At 41.5% G+C, this 11,989-nt stretch overlaps 1 long non-coding RNA gene across 8 annotated transcripts in view; it reads right to left on the reverse strand.

Annotated features, from left to right (window-relative positions):
• Window positions 1–11,729, reverse strand: part of LOC106507388 (uncharacterized) — a 242,555-nt gene extending 230,826 nt beyond the window's left edge. For all 8 annotated transcript variants that reach the window (XR_014842147.1, XR_014842140.1, XR_014842142.1 and 5 more), the window contains exon 1: window positions 11,438–11,729. This is a non-coding gene — a long non-coding RNA (uncharacterized LOC106507388). The remainder of the gene's footprint in view (window positions 1–11,437) is intronic.
• Between the last annotated feature and the right edge of the window lie 260 nt (window positions 11,730–11,989).

An 11,989-nucleotide genomic window follows, 5' to 3' on the forward strand; every position in this document is an offset into this window, starting at 1 on the left:
AGTTGGGATGTGTCAGAAAAGAGTCAGGAGTACAGGACCAGTATCCACAGCAAAATGAGGATGGAAGTGGGAGAGCTAGGGATAGATCAGTCCCTACCCTGACTTAGAACTATTCTTTCAAGTTAAGGAAACCCAAATCCAAGGCAACTACAAAGTCAAGCACACCAGTTTTAAGTACAGTTATGAGGAGGGCTCAAATGATGGGATGAGGACACTATTTCTCTTCTTCCATTTCTGTCTTTTTCTGCCTTGGTTCTACCTTCAAATAGGCTTTTCACCCTGTCATAAGAGATTGAAGCATTTCTAGCTCACATCCTTCCAACTTCAAGTTTCACAGAAAAGGGTGCTTCAGTGGTGGCATAAACCCATGTCCCCAAATGGAGTCTTATTAACTCCAACTGGCCAAACCTGGATCATATATCCATCTCTAACCTAACTGCTTTGACCTACCTGTCCCTAGGTCTATTCTGCATTGTTAAAAATCAAGCATGGACTCAACTTCTCTTGAAACACATAGACTAAGAGTGGAAAGATAGAGGATTCCCCCAATGAATTATCAGAGTCTCCTTTTCAAAAGAAGAAAAGTAGATGCTAGAGGCAAAAACAATTCCTATACAATTCATTTTCCAACTAAGGCCAAGTGTGGCTTTTGTCCTAGTTGGTCAAGAATACGCTTTTGATTCTGCATTTTCAGATGCCTTCAAAATGTCAGAGGTGGTATAAATTTGGAAACAGACAAACATGCATTAATATCTGGCTTTAATTTGTATTTTCCATGTGATCTAAAGTCAGTTCTTTAACCTCACTGGCCCTCAATTTTTTATGTATTATACAGTGACGGGTTTTTTCCCACAGAATTAGGGGAAAGGAAGACTTCAATGGTGTAAATGTCTTAACCCAATGACTAAAAAAGATAGCTATAATGATGATGAAAATCGAGATGGTATTCAGAGTTGCACTACTGCCAATAGGACTTAGTCACTAACCTAGTTCTCTATCCCACCAGGTTCAGCACACTCATTGGGGCAGTTAGCCTGAAGAAGGTTCTATTGCCATCCTAACCCACATGTCCTACCTTTCCTTGATCTCTCACTTCACTTCTACGGGGTTAAGATCTAAATAGCCTTAAGACTTTTGACATCTTAATACATGTTAAAGCAAAAAGATTATTCCTCTATCCCGCAAGATTCAAGATTAACTAGTTCTATCTTTTAGAAAGTCAGAACTCCACTGATGTAAAAAGAAAACAAACACCAAATTCCTTTAGAAAGCTGGCCAAACACTAAAAAGCCCCATTAAAAAGATACACTTTGCCTCTGTGTCACACTCTCTGCATCTATAAATTTTGGCATTCTCTACAAAAAAAAAAAATCCCTTCCCTTGGGCAATAGAAACACTTCTATCACCCCTTGTTGGTAGGGCTTAATGAAGCCGATTCATCAACAGAAATGGGCACATTCTCTCAGTCTCTCAGCACCTTCCCCGGGTGGAGGAAAATGGAGCTTCCATATTGAATATGGAGACTTCATTTCTGTTTTCCCTTGAACATGCTGCCTTAACTTCAGGCTCTCAATGACACCGGGAAGGACTTGTTCGCGCCATTAGATGGAAGGCAATATTTCTCTGCACATTTTATTGGGTCCATATTTCTAATGCTTTCTCTTTGTCCTTTCTTTGCCTTTCACTATCACTAACAAATCCTCAGAAGGCCTCTTGGCACTGTCCATAATTCAGCCTGTCCTCATCCAATTTTATTGTACTTTAAAATAAGTAATAGCTGATTATGGTCACTCTTGTCACACTACGAGATCCTTCACCTCAGAGAGAAACTCAGTTTCATGATTTGGTTCATAATACGAAATATTCTTAGCACATATTTTTGTATTTAAATTTTCATGAAAGGATTTAACACATTTTTCCTTGGACGTGTTTTAACGTCTTGTATTCTAACATCTTCTACAAGTAGGTAGATTGGTAACTATTGGGGCACTCAAATAGCGTTTATCATACCCTTCAGATTTACTTTAGGAAATGTTACATGGCAAGGTGAATTTTGTATTCCGAAGTTCATAGACTCAGAAGCAAACTTAAGATTGTATGATTCCATAATAGCATTCAAGATACTTTTTCTTCATTGGCATGCTCAAGAGGTATGAGAGCCCCACAGGCTGAAGTTCAAAACAGAAAAATGAAAACACCAGTGAGACTCTAATGAAAGCTCATTACATGTTGTCATGAGGTGGCTAAACCTAGAAGACGTTATTCTTTCCTAGTAAACTGTAAGAATCCTTTTGAGTTCCCTGGTGGCTCAACAAGTTAAGAACCAGGCATTGTCACTCCTATGGTGCTAGTTTGATCCCTGGCCTGAGGACTTCTGCATGTTGCCAGCATGACCAAAAAGAAAAGAAAGAATATTTGCATGAAATATTCAGTTTGTTAAACCTAATTAAACCTATCTGTGCAAGGATTATAAAAATATAAGGTTTTGATAGGTTCTTCTCTTCGACATAAATAAAACTTCTAGAAGAAAAACTTCCAGACTACAATCTCCTAGAATAAGGAGGCCAGAAGAGAGCATTTTCTTCAGTGATCATCATGAAAAATGAAATTTCTCAAGTTAAATCTTGCTAACCAGTCAATCTGACAACACTAACACCCCCATCCTTCAACAACAGCTTGTTTCCCTGGAAGACATCTGCTTTTGAGATATTAAGAAATGTTCTGTTTAAAAATCAAATCCTATTTATGAATCCTGCTTTTATTTCTCCCACTCCAATTTTACCTCTCTGCTTTCAAAAGACAGAGACACATTTTGATTTCTTGGGATTTTATATCATCTTCCTTTCAGCCTTATAGTCACTCTCTTTTTATAGAGCTTATTGCAATGCTTGCTGGAATTTAAAGGGAAACCAGGGTCCTAGGATATTAAACAAGTCTTTACCCTGCATCAGAGGACATACTCCCAAACTACCTGTTAGAGTTTCAGGAGAGGAGGAAGGATGGTGGGAAGGTCAGTAACCACACAAGACTCACTCCCTCCCGCCATACCATGTGCTAGCTTTCTTACAAGTACATTCTCGCCTGCTCCATCTTCATGGAGCTTACAGACAATTGCTGCCATCAAAACGCAGTATATTAGACAATGCAATCAAAAAATGAGCAGAAAAACCTAAATTGACATTTCTCTCAAGAAGACATACAGATGGCCAGTAGGCACATGAAAAGATGCTCATCATCACTAATTATTAGAGAAATGCAAGTCAAAACTGCAACACGGTTCCACCTCACATCAGTCAGAATGGCCGTCATTAATAAGTCTACAAATAAGAAATGCTAAGAGGGTGTGGAGAAAAGAGAGCCCTCCTACACTGTTGGTAGGTATGTAAATTGGTACCGCCACTGTGGGAAACACTATGGAAGTTCCTCAGAAAACTAAATGTAGAACCACCATATGATCCAGCAATCCCACTCCTTGACAGATATCTGGACAAAATTACAATTCAAAAAGACACATGTACCACAATGTTCACAGCAGCACTATTCACAAAAACCAAGACATGGAAAAAAACCTATATGTCCATTGACAGATGAATGGATTAAGAAGATGTGGTACATATATACAAAGGAATACTATACAACCATAAATAAGAACAAAATTACACCATTTGCAGCAACATGGATCCAACTACAGATAACCATACTAAGTGAAGCAAATCACAAAGAGAAAGAAAAATATCATATGATATCACTTATAAGAGGAGTCTAAAATATGGCACAAATAAATCTCTTTACAAAACAGGAACAGACTCACAAACATGGAGAACAGACTTGAGGTTGCCAAGGAGGAGAGGGGTGGCAGTGGGAAGTATGGGGAGTTTGGGGTTAGTATTATGAGATTTAGAATGGATAAGCAGTGAAGTCCTGCTGTATACCAGAGGGAACTAAATCCAATCCCCAAGGACCATGCTGGCAAATAATTTTTGAAAGAAAAAAAATACATATATATGTGTATATATATATATATATATATATATATATGACAGAGTCACTTTTCTCTATAGCAGAAGTTGGCAAAAACATTGTGAATCAACTATATTTTAATTAAAAAAAAGATTTGAGATATAATATGTTAAGTGTCCTGGTGACAGATCATGGGACATCACCTTAGCCACCCTCAGGACAGGCTTTGTGGGTATGTGACACAGGGCCCCAAGCTCTGAGGGTCCCCAATCTTGGTTTCATGCTATTGTTTTGGTATTAGCATTCCTCATTCCTCATTTTTAAAAATAGGATCCTGGGAGTTGCTGTCATGGCTCAGGGGTTAATGAGCCTGACTAGTAACCATGAGAATGTGGGTTCGATCCCTGGCCTCGTTCAGTGGGTTAAGGCTCCGTTGTTGCCATGAGCTGTGGTGTAGGTCACAGACGCAGCTTGGATCTGGTGTTGCTGTGGCATACGCCGGCAGCTGTAGCTCAGATTCAACCCTTAGCCTAGGAACTTCCATATGCCATGGGTACGGCCCCCAAAAATAAATAGAGGATCCTGCATTCATATTGCTCATGGTCTCACCAGTCACATAGCTAGTCTTGGCCACCAGACACTTGTCCTTCTCCCTCTCAGGCCCACAGCTCCAGAAGCACCCAGAGCTCCCTTTCCTGAGTCGAGTTCCAACAACTCCGCATGCACCCCTTTCCTCTTTGGTGCCACCACTGACTTCTTTATTCCTTGGGTTTGCACACCTCCCCCCAAAAGAAAATTGGCTGAGTGATGCTTAATGTACTGGCTCCCTGCTTCTTAGCCAATGCCAATGAGATTATTTTTTCATTTGATGGTTTTAGAATCACTGAGAAACAAACGTAATAAACACGGAGATGTTATGAGGCTACTACATCAAGTGGCAGACCACTTATACTCCAGCCCACCTGTTTTATTACTGGGGTGGAAGAAAAACATCCATCCCGATCAGGCCTGAACTGTGAAGTAGAAAAGAACAGAACTTTCTTGGGTAATCAGCCTTTCTGCAGCTCATAGAACCAGATGATTCCCAAATTTTCCAGGGCCCTAACTCCCAAAGAAAGGAACCCTTGGAGCATTTTCTCTGAGGGCAGAAGTCCATGAAGACATAGGAGCAAGAAAGTCAGATGGGGTCAGAAGACAAGGCCCTCTGCTCTATGAGATCTGAGCCACCCCTCTGGGATACATCCTCGATTAGGCACACTTTGAAGGGAACTCTGGCGCTTCAGGAAGTGAACTTTGCAAAGGAAACACAGCTAATAAATGAAGAATCCAAACCAAATCTACCCGAGCCAGAATCTCTACTTGTGATCCTTCTGCTGCACCACTTTCCAGAGCCCTAGTCTTCCAGTGCAGTTCTTTTTTTGCCTTCCTACTATTCTAAACAATCTGTAGCTGCTGTGTATATAAGTGGGTACCAATAGAAACAAGGAGCTCTGCTTCTCCAGCCCTACTTGCCAGCAGCAGATGTAAATGTACATTTTGTGGGTCAGACAGAGGAGTAGCCAGTTCTACCTGCCTGGGGGGCGGGGGAAGGGGGCAACCTGGGCACAGGGAACAGGCCTGCACTACAGGATGGAAGACAGGTCAAGGCGTACCCTTGTCCACTTTCCAGAAGCAGCACTCGGGGAGAGGGTCCTTACAGGACAGACAGGCTTTAAAGAAGAGGACACTGATGCAAGGGAGGTCACAGCACAGGAGAACCTGAACGGCAGGACCAGGGACATCACAGCAGTGAAAATGGCCACACAGAGAGGGGAGCAATTTTTGGCAGCTCCCATGAATTGGAAACCACGAAGAAATGAAGATTGCCAAATTTTTAGGAAGCCTTGTATGTGGAAGTCTCCATAAGATACCTAGACTAGCCTTCTCAAGAAATGTATAGCTTTAACAACAACAAAGAGGTTCAAGTCTTTTGGGGTTAGATGGCTGTTATCCACATATACGGAGCCACCTGAGACTCCAGGATTTACTTAAGTTACATAGAAAACAAATCAGTGCCTTACCACTATTTCCACTCCTTTGGAAATAACAAGAAGCCTCTCTTACATGATTCATCCTACCCATCAATTCCAGCACTAACTATAACTCCAGTAGACACTGGATCATTTTTTAGTCAAAAGAAACCTTTAAAAAAAAACTGGAAATTAGACATTAGAGTTTTAAAAAACTACTTCAGGAGAAAAGGAAAATTCGAGCAAAACATAAATAGCTCCCTGGGGAGCAGAAAATAAACCATATATATAGTGACTACATGCGTTGGTTCCAAAGTGTTAAAAAAGAGGTTCAATTATGGGGACCCAGCAGGGAGGTAGGTTTCCCTAACAGTTATCTGGATTCCAGGTGAACATGTGAGACCTTAGAGGACTCTGGGAGCATATGTATTCAGAGTAATTAGTCATCATTTAGTAGACCGTTATGCCAATTTTTCACCTTAGCAAAGTCTCGGGTTGAAAATCCATTAAATTACATTTGCTCTTTGGAGACTGACTTCCTGATCTATGAGGCAGAATAATGAAATAGCAATACTCACATCATATCAAGAGATGAAATTAAGGAGGTTATTTTCACCTTAGCAGGGAATAATTCACCTAGTAAACAATCCGGGGCGGGGGGTGGGGGGCGCTAAAATCTCAAGAAGTAAAAATCTTGGTGTCTAGTTAACTCCCAAGCTGCTGAAAAGAAGATTAAACATTGCTAACAAAAAAAAAAAAAAAAAAAAAAAACTAGACTCTTAAGGAAGAAATTCCCTGAAATAGAAGTTGGGTGCAGGAGTCCAAGGCAAAGGGAACATTTTCTTTCTTGGACAAGAATACAAACCTCTCCAAGGAAACTGGATTCTCAAGCAGATGAGGCATTCCCATAACTTTTACCCAGACCTTTCCTAAGGGCAATGGTAAGTTATATGCTGTCATGAGACATTCAGGATCCTAAAGAATAGGCATTCCCATTATGGCGCAGCAGAAACAAATCCAACTAATAATCACGAGCTTGCAGGTTCAGTCCCTGGCCTCACTCAGTGAGTTAAGGATCTGGTGATCTGTGAGCTGTGGTGTAGGCTGGCAGTTACAGCTCCGATTCAACCCCTAGCCTGGGAACGTCCATATGCCGCAGGTATGTCCCTAGGGGGGAAGAAAATGAATACTGCCCTCATTTTTCTCCATTTTTTTTAAAAAATTGAGGTAAAATTCAAATAAAACACAATGAATCATTAACTATTTTTAAAGGTACAATCCAGTGGCATTCAGAACATTCACAATGTTGTGCAATCATCATCTAGTTGCAACACACTTTGATCACTCTAGGAGGAAACCCTATACTCAGTAAACAGTCACTTCCCATCCTCACTTCCCCCAGCCCCTGGCAACCACTAGCCTGCTTTATCAATGATTTATCTATTCTGGGTATTTCATATAAATATTCACTCTTTGGTCCCTGGCTGCTTCTACTTAGTGTAAGATTTTTGAGATACATGCATGTTAAGTACATATTAGTACTTCGTTTTTTTCACAGCTGAGTCATATTCATTGTATGCATAGATCACATTTTATGTCTCCATCAGTTGATGGATTTCTAGATTGGTTCTACCTTTTGGCTCTCATGAATGCTGCTGCTATGAGCTGGGTCCTTCATTAATATAAATCTTTATTCCTATAAAGCACTTTACAGTCCTGGGCAACTTGCATATAATATCTATTTTGACCCTCTGATAAGATCCTCCCTACTTAACTCTCAGGATTATTTCTCAGACACACAAGGTAGATTTCAAAGGTATAATTCCAAGTCACCCACTCTACTAAATGTTAGGACCCAGGTCCTTTGACTCTTAGTTGAAAGCTCTGTACCTCACACATGAAGACTTCTGGTCCTTGACACTACCTTATTTTCATGTGCACCCATTTTGCTTGGGCAGATGATGGCATGCAAATTCATGCTCCAAACCATTCAAAACTGTGACCAACTTCCTACAACACTGGGATTGAGTTTTCTCTTTCATCTAGCATCTGATATAGTGTCTCTCTAGCACAGAGCTGGCACCAAAAGAAGGTTTAGTGGGTCTAGAAGGACAGGGATGGGGAGGAGAAATGAAGGACACACACCAGACAGACTTATCCTGTCACAGTCAGGAGAATATTTGTTCCTTCCTGAGACTCTGCCCCTTTTACATGCAATGGGGACACGAGTCAGGGAAGCTTTGTAGAAAGTCCAGACTGCAGGTAAAAATCAGTGGTGGAAAATGCTGTGGTCAGATCCCCAGTTAGCAAAGTTCCTGCCATAACATCAGGCCTTCTTCTCATGTCTGTTCTGAAACAATTTCACTATCTAAAAACAAGCTAATATGAAAACTAAGAACAAGAGGAGCAGCAAAAAAGTATTTCCTAAAAGGCATCAATTCCATTATCCCACCACAAAGGCTGTACTGCCCAAACCACACTTTGTGTCCAGGAGAAATTATGGCTGTCGGTACACTGTTCTTCTAGCCAGGTAAGCCCTGGATTTATGATCCTACACACACACACACAAAGTACAGAATTTCCAGGTCCCAGAAGATGGATTCTGATCCTTGAGCAACTCTAGAATCATAAAATTTCAGCAGTCTTTTCCCCATTGCAGTATACATAAAAATTATTTTCCTACAGTGTGTTGGGTTAAGTGGCTAGCTGCTCACAGCGAAGGCAATGAGTATGAGCCTGCTGCCTGAGAGGGATGGGAATCTCTTTTTTTCCCTTTATAAACAGGAGCAAACAAAAACCCAATCAACAAAATCAGCACCTGGTCTGGTTATTACCATATGGTAATAACCTAGTGCTTAAAATTTCCTCCCCTTTCTCTTGTTGGACCCTTCACACCAGTGCTACATAATCCTCACAGTGACTCTTTGAAGTAGGGAGTAGTATTCCCATCTTATAGATGGGGAGACAGAACCTAAGTGTCCTTGATTTATCCAGCTAATGAGAAGCAGCTCCACTGTTCTGAGACAGGCCTAAATCTGTTGTTCATGACACAATCTGTTCCCAAACCGGGATGTGCCTCAGAATCATGGAAGCTTGTTAACACACAGCTTCCTGAGGATGGAACATGGGATCTACATTTCTGACAAGGCCCCAGGTGCAGCCAGTCTTGAGGCCCACATTCAGGAACCACTGTGAGCAGACACTCCACCACAGCTCTCCAAAGAGCTTAAAGCTGACCAAGTGTTCACAACTGCCCACTAGTTACCCACTGACTTGCCCTCACCAAGCTTCGGTCAGGCTTCTGTCCCTCCCACAGTCCCCTGAACTTCGGCCTCAAGTGTGAGCAAGAACTAAAATGCTCAACATGGCGCCCTTAACTGCTCCTCCTGGAAACAGGCTGACTACAGCAAGAAACATTTCCTGTCTCACCACCCCGTCCTGCTGGCTGTCTGCACCTTACCCAAATTCCCCTCCAAGTTCTGCTTCCTCCTCCCTCTCCCTATAAAAGAAAAGCCTTTTTCTGTTTGATTTTGAGATGCCTGTAGATCCTGAGATCTGAGCACACACCCTATAGCAACCATCTTTTTGAATGAAGTTGCTTCAAGTCCAGATTTATTTTAACTTGACCAAGTCCTCAGCCACTGACTGAGCCTCAAACTTCACAGAGGCTTCTCTGCAGGAAGAGAAAAGAATTGCAACACTATCTTGTGCCCTTTTGTGTATGCAGCAAACCAGCTTGAGAGTTTGACCCTTTGGCCAGGCTTGGGGTGCCCTCCCAGGCTGCTATGTGTTTGTCTGCACTCACTGTGGACCTTTCCCATCTTAGCTTCAGGATTCAATTCCTGGCATTTGAACATCAGCCCTACGGGGACCTTAAGATAAAAAGGCTTGACATTTTCTCCCAGTTTTTTTTTTTTCCCTCAAAACTCAAAAGAAAGTAGAAGTGTCTGCCTTGAAATATTTCCCTCCAGAGATGCACCCGCATACTTGCGAGCATCCTCCAGAAACGTTTCTCAGAACTGTCAGGGGCCCTCCTGTCAATGTGATCTTGAAAACTGACTATTTTCCTCCGAGGAGCTGCCTCCCTTGGCTTTTTCTCCACTCAAGGTTGAGATGCACACTTTATATAAACTATGACTAAGCAGAATCTAAACAGTGGTAGGCTGCCTCCACACCCCTGCATCTCCCAGCTGAACACTTGGCCTTGGCTTTGCAGAACTCTTGCCAGTAAATCACCCAGGCTCCCAAGATGCTGATTTTATGTCGAGAGGAAAGTGCCAAAGAATGAGATTAGAAGATTTTTTTTCTAAATGTAAAGTCCTTTTCCACCTGAATTAGAAAGCATTAGGCCATTTCCAGTCTAATGCTTAAAATGCTTTCATTTGATAGTTGTTTCTATAAATAATTACACAATTATGTCCTATTACTCAATTCTATGATGTTGCCAACTTTGTTTTTCAAGCAACAAGAAGAAAGTGACACAATCCATATTTATTCTTTTCTTAAAAATTATGACAACCACAGGAAATGCTCCGTATGTAGTGCTACCAGCCTGGTCCTAAAGCTTTGGGAGCTAAAGCTTTGTCTTCTCTACTCCTCTTGAGACTCAAAATAGGTGACCAGGAGGTTAACAAGAAGCAATACGTGTTGGGAAGAAAAACGCGGGAGGGGAAACACCCAGGTAGAAATCCCAGCTCACCACGTAAGGCAAGTGTGGTCTTAGGCAAGTCACTTAACCACATCAAGTCTCAGTTTCTTGATCTATAAAAGTAGGCAGAATGGCACACAACCCAGCCTACATCATTTGACTGAGAAAACAAGGCAATTTGCAAGCACTTTAAAAAAGGAATGTTTTAGAAGAGCCAAGCAATAAACAAATATTAACTGCCATCATTAAGGCTTTCAACTCCAACACAATTGCCATGTACCCTTTAGTTTGCATCTCCAGAAGAGAACAATTCCCACTTTTGTAATATATCCCGAAATCTTCATGAGTACCTTCGTCCCAAAAGTGACTCTACAGGTGAATGGTAATATGTTTAACAAATACCAAAATGCATAATTTTGGCAAATCTCTCTAAGACAAATCTTAGGTAATTAAAGTACAACAGCACCCCACTTGTCTAATGCCTCATCTGAGCTCTTACAGGCATCAAGCAACCAATTTACGTTAACTCACTAGAACCGGCTATATAACAAAGGTGCAGTTTTTTTGTCTTTCAAACAGAAAAGAAACTTGCAGCATTTTTCCAAACAAATCTTATAACGTAATGTCTCACATACATTCTATTTCTCCAGTTGGGCATGCACCAGAGAATTACTGTATTTCCACCACTTTACAGAGAAGGAGGCAGAGGTACACAACAAATAAATCAGTCAAAAAGAAATCTTAAGTGCCTATAATGTTCCTCTAGGCCTGGGCCTAGGAAGGAAGTTGAAAGTTAAGTTTCTACCCTACGTGTATTTACCTTGTGGGGTGAAAGGGTCTCCATGGCCTGGAGTGGTGAGGAAAGACTTGATGACTTGCTGGAGTTCAGAATTGAGGCTTCAAAGTCATTGCCACCACAAGCATTCCAAAACAGAGCTAAGACCAGAGCTAAAACTCAGACCAGTCAGTGGACCTGGACTCTTTTCCATCAAATCACACTCATCTTCAGTGGCACTGGAAATGTAGCCTTGGGGCCAGAAGCAGAGGTAGCAGAGCCTTCTTAAAACTGTGCTGTTCTCCCGACCCATGCCAGAGAGCTAAATAAGAAACTCTGGGGGTGGGGCCCAGCAAGGGTTTAAGAAGCCCTCCAGGTGCATCTGATGCATGGTGAAGTTTGAGCACTTCTGCTTACTTCGTGGTAGAGTGGAGAAAGCATGCCATCTCTGGTTTAAAGATGCTGTTCCTAGTGCCTAAAGTGGTACAGGGTTCAGTGCAAACTCCTCTTATTTGCCACTGTTTATCATTTTTATCATAAGGAAAGATTTAAGTCATGCTGAAACCATGGGTAACCATTACTCAAATCCATTTCACC

This window comes from Sus scrofa, chromosome 3 (assembly GCF_054392235.1).
Source record: "Sus scrofa isolate SSC_HxYL_T2T_F1_AM1 chromosome 3, Sscrofa_HxYL_maternal_Yorkshire_Landrace_v2.0, whole genome shotgun sequence".
In the NCBI taxonomy this organism is placed as follows: Eukaryota; Metazoa; Chordata; class Mammalia; order Artiodactyla; family Suidae; genus Sus; species Sus scrofa.